The sequence below is a fragment of the Haemaphysalis longicornis genome, unplaced genomic scaffold (genome assembly GCF_048455015.1).
Source record: "Haemaphysalis longicornis isolate Haplotype H1 unplaced genomic scaffold, Haemaphysalis longicornis Haplotype H1 scaffold_9, whole genome shotgun sequence".
In the NCBI taxonomy this organism is placed as follows: domain Eukaryota; kingdom Metazoa; phylum Arthropoda; class Arachnida; order Ixodida; family Ixodidae; genus Haemaphysalis; species Haemaphysalis longicornis.
Genome location: NW_027526460.1, coordinates 158,851,925 through 158,865,050, shown reverse-complemented (window position 1 = coordinate 158,865,050; position 13,126 = coordinate 158,851,925).

Sequence of the window (13,126 nt, the reverse complement as noted above, 5' to 3'; positions counted from 1 at the left end):
GAGGGCCCGACCTCAACATGGCCGTGCGTTGCATCCTCTTGGGCAGTCCTACTCGACAGGGACCCCTTTGCGGAGTCCGTGCCGTTCGTGGGCCTTGAGAACCTGCTGGATGGCCCACTCTAGGTCCGACTTGTTGGTTGAGGCGATGGCGATTTGGAGATCTGCGGGGTATTATGTGAAGCTGACGCCGTCTTGTATGGCTGCACAGTCCCATAGGATATGCCAGCGATTGGCCGTACCTTGTTTTGAGAGGTCGCACTGTGCGCTGGGGTAATCGTCGGTGTACATGTGATGGAGGCGTGCTGGTGTGAGCACCGAGCAGTTTGGAGGCGTCGTAGGTGTACTGCTTGTTCCCTGCTTAGAGATTTGTGGGGTGAGGGGAATAGTTGGCGAGCAGCCCTCAAATTCTTGATGATTTCTCCGTATCCACTCGGTGAGTCTTCAGTCACCGTCCACCATTCCCACTCCGGACGGACACTTGCGGTGGGGGCGCGGTGGGTGAGAGCGCGCGCTTCCCTGTGGGCCTTCTCATTGTGATTCGGTGCAAACGGTGAACAATCTCCCGCATTGGCAGGGATCCATCTTAGTTTGTTGCGTAGGCCTGGCGAGATTGCTGTTCGGTCTACAATGCGGGCGGCTTGGGGTTGATGCGTCCTCTTGCGAAGTTGCGGAGGGCTTGTTGAGAATCACTGAGGATAGTGTCGCAGTCCGGTTCGGTCATGGCGAGGGCGATAGCCAACTCTTCGGCCGCAGTGGCGTTGTTGCAGCATGGGCTGGCGGCTTGGGTAGCTTGCGCCGTGCAGGCGTTGATCGCAACCATCACGTATCGGCCATTGCCGTGCTCGGCCGCATCGACGTAGCGGGCGCGGGAGTCGTTCTCATAGTGCTCCACGAGGAACTTGGCCCGGGCTTGATGGCGTTCTTGGTTGTAGTCAGGGTGCATGTTCTTAGGGATAAGACTGACGTGAATATTGGCTCGGATCGTGTCGGGGAAGTTGGAAACGTGTCTTCCCAGGACTTGGGGACTATAGCCGTAGACCTCCAGGATGTGGCGTCCCGTTCTTGTGGTTGCGTGGCTTTTGCGCTAGGCAGCGAGTTGTGCTTCGATGATTTCGTCGTCGCGGTTGTGAACCCCCAGGTGGGAGAAGCGCTCGTTGTCTGTGGACTCGCTTAGTCCGAGCAGCCGTTAGTAGAGTCTGCGTATCATGGCGTCTACCTTCTTCCTTTCGGTTGTTGTCCGCGTGTGGTACGCCGCCGTGTACCAATGTGGCTGACGGTTAAAGACTGTACTAATCGCATCATGCCGTCCTCTCGCATTCCGGCTCGGGCCATGGAGACTCGGCGTAGAAGGCGTAGGGTACTTGTTGTTTTGAGTGCAAGCTTCTTCACGAGGTTTGTCTTGTCGCCCTTGCTGTGAATGTGCATGCCGAGTATGCGGATCTCTGAAATTTCGGGAATGCGCTGGCCAGTCTCGGCGTACAGGGCGAGATGATCGCAAGCTTTTTATGGTAGTAACGGTCTGCCCGCTTTGCGAGGGGTGTAGACAAGGAGTTCTGATTTCGAAGGCGAGCATTGGAGACCCGTTCCTCTAAGGCAGTCTTCAATGGCCGAGATGGCGCGTTGAAGCCGGTGTTCTATGTCGACATCGGGGCCGCCTGTTGTCCATAGTGTTATATCGTCAGGGTAAATGGTGTGATTGACGGTAGGCACGCTGGATATTGCTTCTGCTACGGTTATTATCACGATGTTGAACAGGAGCGGAGAGATCACCGAGCCTTGAGGGGTGCCCACGCTACCGAGGCCTTTCGTGGGCAGGACGATCTCGCCAGCGTGAAGGTCAACTTGTCTGTTCGTTAGGAAATCCGTGATGTAGGCGTAACTTCGCTGGCCCATGTTAAGTCTTGATACCTGAGCTAGAATGGCCGAGTGCTTGACACGATCGAAGGCGCTTTGAAGGACGAGACCGAGAATGACGCGGCTGTCTTCGGTCTTGCGCTCCAGGATTTCGTGCTTGAGATGCAGCATGGCGTCTTGTGTGCTGAGGCCTCTCCGGAAACCGATCATGTTGTTGGGATAGAGTTCTGCTTGCTCCCCGTATTTCTGCCATTGGTTCGCCAGGACATGCTCGAGTACCTTCCCCACGCATGAAGTTAGCGCGATGGGGCGTAAATTCTCTATGTGGGGATGATTGTCCGGCTTTTGGATGAGCACCGTCTTGGCCTTTTTCCATTGACGAGGCAGCCTGCCGCTGCGCCAGCACTTGTTGTAATATCGGGTAAGGGCTTATAGCGACGCGTCGTCGATGTTTCGGAGGGCCTTGTTAGAGATTCCGTCGAGACCCGCGGCTGATCGGGTGTTTAACTCTCGGACGGCGAGTTCGACTTCCTCCTTCGTGATGTCCCGATAAAGGTGGTCATTCGGTGCTCCCGAGTATGCTGGGTGCGTCTCGGTGTTGTGGTCAGGGAGACATTTAGCCCCGATGCGCTTATGAGTTCGTTCCTTCCTAGCTCGGTTTCCGCCTTATGCATGAGCCTGGGCATACGATCTTGTTGATATGCCTTGGTCTTGGTGTCGTCGAGTAAGTGAGCCACTATTATAATTTTGTAAAATAAAAATAACCACTTTTTGGAGAAAATAAGGAGAAGGTACAAATACGTTGACTTTACGAAAGAAAAGTAAACCACAAGCCCTTGAAGGCGTTGTAGGAACGTTAGGCACAGGTATTTTCGGTGTACTGGAATAACTAAACATGGCACTGGTCTTATATTTGAAGCAAATGGGAAGGAGTGCGATATAAGTTTCATTTGTGTTTACTAAATGACCAGTTAATTTGTTTAAACTTTCAGCCAAGTACGGGGAGTCTAGAATATTTGTGGGCAAAGTTTCAATTTTGTAGGTTTGTATGTATGGGCTGCATTCTGGTGATGTGAAAGTTGCTAGCCGCAGTCAAAGCTTCACCGGAAATAGCTCATTGATTTCGCAACGCCGCACAAGACTGCTGGGATTTTTTGTTACAGGCAAATTTTTTTTGCTTTCTTTAGATGCTTTCAGCTGCTTCTCTAACAAATTTCCTAATGCTAGAAAGAACTTCGGAATCCTTGTTTAAAAATCCGGGCGCAACATTGCATAACTGCATGTATCGCTCTAAAACCATTTTGAACACAATACAGTAAAGCCCGCTTATATTGAACAGCGCGAGGATCGTAAAATAGTTCGATATAGCAAACATTCGATATAGAAAGTCAAGCAAAAAAAATTATATGAGAGCAATCTTGCCGAGGGAGTCACAAGCTAACGCTGAGCTCTTACCACCCTGCTGTTCACTATTCATACGACACTTTCTCGTAAAGAAAACAATAATTTATTAGGCTGAAGAACTGCGTGAGTGTAGCCTGCTTCTTGGAGAACAATGGGTTGCTGGTGAGTGCTTGCTCCACGGTATCTAAAGAGTCGACAAGCGCACGATCGCTGCCCTCAATGGCACTGCAGTATCTCCGTAGCAGGGCCACGGCAGCGACGGCTTCGCTCGTGCTCGGAAACGGTACGGAGTCCTCGGCGTCTTCGACAGAGCGGAGACAAGCATGGGTACGAGGGAATAACGGCGAACCCAGCGAACCGAGCAAGTGGAGGCAGCGAGTGGAGCGGGCTTGAAGTTCGGTGACACCGCACCCCGCAGCGCCCAATGTGGTGCTTTCGACTCCAACGGCATGCATGCGTGGAGCTGGCCCACTCGGGCACGGCCAGTTTGAACACGCCCGAGCTCATGCGGGAGTCACAAGTCACCCGCGCCACCGCTGCGCGCCGATTTATTGCGGGAAAGCCTGCCGCATGCCTGAGGATAGCGAAAAAACCCGCTCGGGACAGTTCGATTGTGAGCAAAATCACGTTAGAAATAAAAAGTTTTAAATGCGTGTATTTTTACCAGATTTATACAAGAGTTCGATATAGGCAATGATGCGATATATCCGTGTTCGATATAAGTGGGCTTTACCGTAGAAGTGTGTAATGATAAAATGCGGTGCTAATTCTTACAAGTGCTTAAAGGCTCCGGGCGTGATTTTGAGAGAAGTAGAAGGAATTCGCCGATTGTTCGTTCAACTACTTTACTTGGACAATTGTTGCACCTTCTCACAAATTATGCGATCCACCGTATAAGTGCACAATGCTTCCGAAAAGGCCCTTGTATTTGTTCAATTTTTCCAGAAATTCTCTAAACAGGTGCCACTAAACAACAAAAAAGATATTGTCGCCCATGACGTAAGACACCCAACATTTTTAACGATGGTGCTCCGCTAAAAGAAATGAGGGAGGAATTTTTTTTCGCCCAATAGTTGCGTTTTGAGGAGAAAAACGGATGCACAATGGGTTGGTATTTCCCCACAACTGATCTGCCTCAGGAGGCCCAAAAGCCTGTCCGGAGCACGATGCCTTCGGTTGCGAAAGGCTCGGTTGAGGGTCACGTTGCATCAAGAAAGAGAACTGAAATGATATTTTAGAGGTAAGTGCCAGAGCTGACCGGGTGTCTTTTCTGGGGGAAGGGGGGGGGGGGACCAGCAGGGGCCCGAGGGAGAATCTCGCACCGTCCTCAAAGAATAAAAAAACTGAAGAAGCGTCCACAATAAAGTATATGACCGACATTGATTCCAGTGTTGTTCACGAATCTTAAGAGTGGACGTAAGCTCGGTATTGGGCGCCATTTATGGAGCACCTTCTGGGCTAAAACAAGTGGTTTTAGTCCCCGCCAATATGACCCGGCAAACGTTGGTGGCACTTGAAACCAACGGAACATTTCTAAGCTGCGCTCGAGCGAAGGCTATCGTAGTCTTTCGCCCTATAAGCTGGCCAGGGCACCCGGAATTAGAGGAAACCCCCATCAGGTGTGTTCCCAGAAATTAGCACCTAAGGTTCGCATCCATAACGTTTAGTTCTTCTCCTTATAATGATTTATTCCGCATGATCATTGTCATCCTCGTCGTGCTCATTGCGGAAATGGTGGTAGGCATCATAGCAATAATCACCGCAAATACCCACAGAACAATCTTGTTTCCATCATAATTATATATTTGTCACGAAGCCAAAGATGACGCATTTACATTGAAGGAAAAACAAGTTTATTGGAGCGAACTTGTGCTCAACTAACAACTCATAGAATACACAGGCAGCGAAGCAGCAGTCAACAAAGTGACGTGCGCAAGCGAGTGTTGGCGAATCGAATACCGCGGCCTCTGCTCTGCGGTCCTTTATCTCTCAACGTGACTGATTCTCGAGCCGTCCAATTGCATCCACAACACTGCATATTAAATAAGATTATTCTGGGCTAGTGACAGTTCTAAAACCTCTCTCTATGAAATGAGATATTACGTGCGGCACAATCAATCAATCAATCAATCAATCAATCAATCAATCAATCAATCAATCAATCAATCAATCAATCAATCAATCAATCAATCAATCAATCAATCAATTAATCAATCAATCAATCAATCAATCAACTGATCGATCGATCGTTTGGCCTTTCTTAAGTGCCCACGAACAGCGAAGCCTTCATGCTGGTGCACTGAGAGGGGTAAAAAAAAGGCCGCATTGAAATACACCAGCGGCTGTTACATCAACAGCCAGTAAAAAAAGTGGGTGAGTGAAGAACAATAAAAAACTCGAAATATTAGAGAGAATAAAGTTAAAAGGGATATCCAACCTAACGTACACGACTGACAGAGACTGTAAATTATGGTACATGGCAAAAACACATCGTACAAGAACCAACGCAATAGGAAGAAGCATCAATTACACAAGAATTCACAGAAAATGACAATTTATAGAAACATTTGTTACTGTGGCCTGCCTGGGCCCCTCAAAAATATGTATGAAGAGTTTACTATAGAAGTGTGTCATAGTACATACAACAATTACGCCCGGAGCATCTAAATCACGCACGAAGAATTAAGAAGAAACTCTGTGAAAACAACGCACAGATGAGGAAAATAACTGAGGTACACAAGTACTGTCGAAATGAAGTTATCGCGCCACGGCTAACAGCCCTGCCAAAAGCCCCGAAAGGGGACGGCGAAAAATACAGAGTTTTCCGGAGTGAATTTTACACACGCGTTGCACTCTATCAAGAGGAGAACATCTGCTAAGTTGTGCAGCTGTGTGGAAAGGGTGGTTAAGCCTTGTTGTTTTTTTGGAACACAAAAACCGATGGCTGCAAGCAGTTCCGGGCATAAAATTGTACCATGAAGCAGTTTGTATAAGAAAAGAAGGTCTGAGAGGGTTCGCCGGTAACTTAAAGAGACAGTTATCAGGAGAGGCTCAGAGGGAAAACGATGCATGAATATTGATTCAAATTTGGTCTGTACACGCTCTACACGTTCACAATTAGATATGTAGGTTCTATTCAAAATGACAGGGGCATATTCCAGTTGAGGAATACAAAGTGCCATAAAAAGGTTTAGGAACGAATGAGGAGACTGAAAGTCTCGTGAAAACCTGCATACAGCACCAAGCGAGCGGAGCGCCGGCGAGTCAGTTGAATGACATGAGGCGAGAAAATTAAGGCGCTGTCGAAGAACAGTTCGAGGTCATTGATCTCGTCGACTCTAGACAGAAAATCGTCATCAGTACTGTAGCGAAAGAAAATGGGGTTTGTTTTTCAGGTATAAGACATGACTTTTGTTTTCGCCGGATTAAGATTTAGTCTGTTATCTGAACACCAGTTAGCAAAGGAGAATATATCTTGCTGCAGGGCATCACAGGCATCTGTGGACTTTATACGTCTAAATATTTTGAAGTCCTGAGCATAGAGAAGAAAAGAAGAGTTTTTAATTGCGACTGACTCATCATTCACAAAAATGGAGAATAAGAGAGGGCCCAACACGGAGCATTGGAGCGCACCGCTTGTTGACCTATACATAGAGGAGTCTGCCCATTACCGCAAACGAAACTGAACCGGTTGCTTAGATAGCTACTGAGGAATGCCACGAGTGGTGTATCAATGCCCGACTGCAAAAGCGCATTAAGTAACAACGCGTGACAGGCAACATCAAATGCTTTGCACAGGTCACAGTAGACAACATCCAACTGGCCTCACTCGGTAAGTGTAGCGGAGGCCTTCTCCATGAAGCATAAAGCAGGCCGCCATCCCTCCTTTACCTCCTTTACAATCAACCAATCAACCAACCAATCAATCAATCAATCAATCAATCAATCAATCAATCAATCAATCAATCAATCAATCAATCAATCAATCAATCAATCAATCAATCAATCAATCAACCTTTAGTTTCGGTGCCCAGGAACAACTCTAGGGCCTTGGTACTGGTGCACCTTATACAAATATTCATAAAAACAAACTAAAATAAAGACAACAAAACACACAAAACCATATGTATGACAGAAACAATAAAGTAAAAATAGTAAAGAGATCTCACAAAGCGAAACAGCAAAAAAGGAATCCTAGTGTAAGAAGCCATCAAACTCGGCCAGCAAAACGTGGAAGGCACGTGAAATATTGAAAATACACAAGCAAATCCTCAATGAACATGACGGAGATAGATCATACACACAAAACGAAGGCTTTGTAACAAAGTGTTAGAAAGTTTAAAAAAAAACGAACTTCAGCGTTACAAGCACTGACACTCAAACCTAAAAAAACTCAAGCAACACAAAATCAGGAAAAGTAAAAAACAAACCAGCAAGAATATGATTTGCATAAAATAAATACGGCACATAAATTTGGAATGACATCAAGGCACTTAAGCCATAACAGTTTTCAATTCATTAGAAAACAAAGAAAAAGAGCTCTGGAATATACAGAGCCGATCGGAATATTCATTATATGCACATTGTATTCTGCAGATGGACGAGCGTCGTCTACTTAAAGCATGTGTGGTGAAAGTTCTAAATGTTCGAAAAAGTTTGTTCGGCAAGTTGACATTGATAAGTGCAACCAAGTCATCACACAAAATATCACCATGAAGACGTTTATAAAGAAAGATAATATCAGCTCGCATTCGTCGACACGAAAGGTAAGGAATACTTTTGAGACAAGACATGCTGCCTTTTGCGTCTTCTTGTACATGATGAAAACGGTGCTTAAAGATAGAAATGAACTTATTTTTAGCCCTTTCGATACGGTCACTTCTGGACGTGCAAGTTCCATTCCAAACAACAGAACAGTATTCAAGATGAGGTAAGCAGAGAGCCGAATACAACTTTAAGAAAGGAAGAGGAGTTTTAAACTCTCTAGTATACCTGCAAACAGCACCTAGATATCGAAGAGAGGGTCCGGTAATTTGTGTAACGTGGGAAGAGAAAGTCAAAGAAGAATGAAATAGTACTCCCAAGTCCCGAATTTCGGTCACCCTCGGCAGTGCAGTGCTTGCTATTTTATAGGAGTATTGCAGCTGTTGATTTTTACTACTATAGGAGACAATTTTCGGTTTTGACGGGTTTAAAATTAAGTCTTTTTTGGTGCAGCAACGATAAAATGACACAATTTCACGCTGATGAGAATTACAGACCTGAACATTACGCACTTCTTTAAAGATTACCATATCATTAACATACAAGAAAGAAGAATTTTGAATGGCAGAAGCAACATCGTTAATGAAAATGGAAAAAAAGAAGGGGAACCAGAACAGAGCCCTGGGGTACACCACTGGTTGCTTTGTGCCTAAATGATGTTTGACCGTTAATACTTATATAGAAATATCTCTCCTGGAGATAGCAACGTATAAGACCCTCCAAAGAAGCTTGAACATCTAACAGAATGAGCTTGCCAAGCAATAACGAGTGGTTGACTACATCAAAGGCCTTGCTCATGTCACAGTAGACAGCACCAAGCTGGCTTCTACGAACGATTGCTGGGACAGCCTGCTCTATGAAGCACGCGAAGTTTGTGGAAGTTGAGCGACCACGCATGAAGCCATGTTGATTAGGAATGAGGACGTGTTTAAGTGAGAAAGACAAGACCGTATAAAGAGATAACTCGAATATTTTAGAGGCAGAACAATGGAGCGAGACTGGCCTATAGTTAATGGGGTCAGTTTTTGGGCCTGATTTGAAAAAATTCCCCATTTCCCCGAAGGGGAGCATGAGGAAGTGCGAATGCACAGGTGATGCTATGAGGGGGAGTTTGTTGAAATTTGGTGGCATTTGCCCGTTAGTTACATTAACACCCCCGCGTGATCACGTTCGGGCCGTGACAGCCTCGCCTTTAAACCCTCGCGCAGCGCGACGGCAGGCGAACGAAGCGGGAGAGAAGGCGAGAGCGCGCAATGACATGCGAGTGAAAGGGGAGAGGAGGCTAGAACGCGCAACGGCAGGTGAGCGAAGGGGAGACGGAGGCGAGAGCGCGCAAACGGCAGGCGAGCGAAGGGGAGACGGAGGCGAGAGCGCGCAAACGGCAAGCGAGCGAAGGGGAGAGGAGGCAAGAGCGCGTGACTTCACGGCGAGCGGAAGGGGAGAGGGAGCGAGAGCGCGCGACGTCACGTGGCGTACTACGTCATGGCGCCGTTGCTACGCACGCTCTCCCCTCCGCTCCGCGCCGTTGCTAAGGGCAAGGAGGCGCGCGCGCGATAACACCTGCGGCTGAAGACCAAGGAGGTTGTATAGAACTTCTGGAGTGGAGATGGTGCTCGAAAACTGACGCCGACGGCCGCCATCTTGCCGTGGGTAGCAAACTCGTTCCGCGGTAGCAGACGCATTGCATTCGTCGCATAATGTACTTGTTTTTGCGGCGGGTTACGTTATATTTTTGCTTCCGTTCTTTTTTTTGTTTTCTTTTGTTTTGTTTTGCAAGTTGATTCTCTCATGCGGCTACCTTCAAGCGCACCGAGCTTTTCTTGCGCGCGTTCATTTCGCCGCATGTGGTTTCGGTTATGCTCCCCTCTCCGTGTTTCTAGTTAAGCGCTTCGCAAGTTGCCCGTGCGTGCGCCGGGGGCGCACACATCTGGTAATTATTTACATTCTTGGGCGCTAACAACTAAAATAAACAGTAGACACAATGACATTTTTTTGTGCCCCATGTGTCGTTCTTCCGAGTTCTCTCTTGCCAAAGAGCAGAACTCGTGTTCGTTCGATCCCCGTTCGCGGATGGATGCTCCAAAGGTGTGCAAAGCAGAAATGGTCTACTCGTGCGTCGCGTTCGGCTGCGCTAATCGCGCGAAGAAGGCGTCGGGAATCACCTTTCATCTGTAAGTACTGAGGGTATCTGTTTGTTTTGGGTTTCGAGGGCATTACTAGTATTATAACTTTATGAGTGCACATTTGCCCGCCGTTTGTGCGTGATGTAAAGGGAAAATTTGCCGTAGCACCGGCCGTCCGCTTACTGAGCATACCGTACGCGCTTGTTTACGCAGATATGCGAATGTTTTCGCTCGTAGTTGTGGTGGTCCTGTAGTCGCTTGGCTGCGCGAAATCACGTTTGTAACTATGTGGGGCGCAAATTGTTTTTCCGCACTAATTTAAATGCAGAGTATTGCTAAGGCAGTTACCGCCAAAAATCAAGGCACTCTTGTTTAATACATTTCCTTTACATCCGGCCATACGTGAATACACTGACGTTTCTCGTTAGCGCTGTTTCGTAGAAGTCTTTGATGCACCGCAATGCTCTCCCGCGTTCTTCGTCCGCCTGATTTTGTTATCAATAGCACGCTGCTCGCGTCCGAACTTGCGCGGTCAACGAGGTTGTGAATGTGATTGAGTAACCTCCTGCGAGTAGTTTTCTTATCAATAGCACGCTACTATCGTGCCAACGCGCGCGGTTAATGTAGTCATGCATCCAATTAAGTAACCATCTGGATTTGAAAAATAAAGTCAATGGGAGTCCCATGCCTTCTGTAAAGTGGCGCGGAATAAAAAAAAAACCTGCTTTATAGTGCTTCAGTGTGTGCCAAATCCATTTCGCAATATACGATTGAAAAGCTGGAAATAGACCCGCCGCGTTGGCTCAGTGGCTAATGCATTGTGCTGCTCATTCCTAGAACGCGGGTTCGATTCCCTGCCGCGGCAGCCGCTTTTCTGGTGAAGGCGAAAAGCGAAAACTACTGTGTGAACGAGATTTCGGTGCACGTTAAAGATTCCCCACGTGGTCAAAATTAATCCGGAGCCCTCCACTACGGCGCGCCTCATCGCCTGCGTTGCGTCAGCGCGTTAAACCCCACAATGAATCAATCAATCAACCAATCAATCAATCAAAAGCTCGTGCTTAATTTGGTCTTCGGCAAGGGCAAAACTGGGCATGTTGTTTAAACCAGAAAACGTGCATTTGCACTACATATAAAGATTGCAATATCCTGATGGATATGATTCTTGCAGTACTGCTTGAAAACCATTCGAACCGCTACTGCATTATTATTTATTAATCATTAATGAATAAGCATTCATTAATCCTAGCCACGCCGCTAAAAGAAACAAGCGTCAAACAATCGCGCTTTCGCGTGTCCCGCACTTCCAGCGTGAAATCACGGCTAATAGTAACCTTATAACGCGGAATCTCTTGCCATGGCGCGCAACATGAGGCAATTTTAATGTTAAGGGGGCGGTCTATAGCCTTAGCTATACCGAATAATCGTTTATTGAAATAAAATCAGGGGTGGTGCCTTTAGCATAGCGCTGCGTGTTTTCCCGCATCGACAGCTCTGTTGACCACCGTAAGATATACACAGGCGAACTCGCTGCTTGAACCATGTCTTACGTCAAAACCTTACGCGTAAGGCAAAATTCAGTCTGCCCTCAAATATCGTAATCGATATACTAGCTTACCATCGTTTTCTTCCTTGTAAAGCCAAAAAAACGCGACCGCACTTCAGCGTCCCTGCCGGCGCAGCGCCTTTTCTACCCACGGCAATATGGCCGCCGACCAGTTCGCCCGGCTTCACCTCCGCGCGTTGCCCGCTATGGGCGGCCTCCACTCCAGAAGTTTTATACAACCTCCTTGCTGAAGACGGACGGCGGCAGAAGCGTGACTCAGGGTAGCGTAAGAAGTGCATTCGCACTTAAAATTCACGAGGAATTTTCCATGAGCGAGGGAACTTGCCAGACTGGAGACACTTATTAAATATTGTGGTGAACACAGGAACAAATATATTTGCATATGTTTTTATAATTGCGGCAGGAATACCATCTGGTCCAGAAGAAAACGAGGGCTTTAGCCGCTTGATGCTCGTCCGCACGATGTTCTCATCCAGTTGGAAACAACCGGAGTTACCGCCCTGGTGACAAGGGACGCTGCCGTCATCGCAACCACCGTTAAGCCCAAAAAAAGAAGAAAACTGACGAGCAAAGCAGTCGGCCGCATCTGCAACCTCATTGCCACTGGAATCCAGTAGCCGAATAGATTCTTTCGTTGTACTAGATCTAGAATGAATGTCCTTCCAGAAGGATCCCGGCTGATGCGTTGCTTTATCCTCTACTGACGTCAGGTACAAAGTATGATCATGCTTGTGCAATATTTTGCATAGGGCACGTAGGCGCCGGAACTCCCGAGTGAACTGATTCGTACCATAGCGCTTCATCTTTCTGTGCGCACGTTCTTTGAGTTTCAGGGCATCCCGCAATTCAGAAGAAAACCAGTGTGGGAATTTTAACGTCTATGGCAAATATTGCGGGATGTATTTCTTCATACGCAAAAGCACAATCTCAGTAAAACGGTCAACTTGTTCATTGACATCAGAGTGGTCAATGACTGTTGACCAAGGGGCGGCAGAAAAGTAGCCATACAGCCCAACGTAATCTCCCCCTACGAAAGCGTAGCGAAGATGCGCATTGCTGGAACTTACTGAACGGTGGAGCATTGTAGGAAGGCAACAGGAAATGGAAAGAGGAGGGTGATATTTGTCGGGTATTACTAAAGAACAATCACAGCGCGACACACTAACATCATCGAAGTTTGAAAAGGACAGGCCAGAATGTTTCCACTGCAGTTTTTTATGTGATTACGCTGTGCAATGAAAGTGAAAGACGAAAAATCTAGTAACCTATTACCCTTCTGTTGAAAGTGGTGGTTGTAGTGGGAACAGGTGAGGTGGCTCTACTGAACGCCAGGGGCGTTAGAGTCTCCAAGGAGGAGGACTTTGAGGTCGCACTGAGTAGTAAGCACCTGTTCAATGGAGGAGACTAACTTATT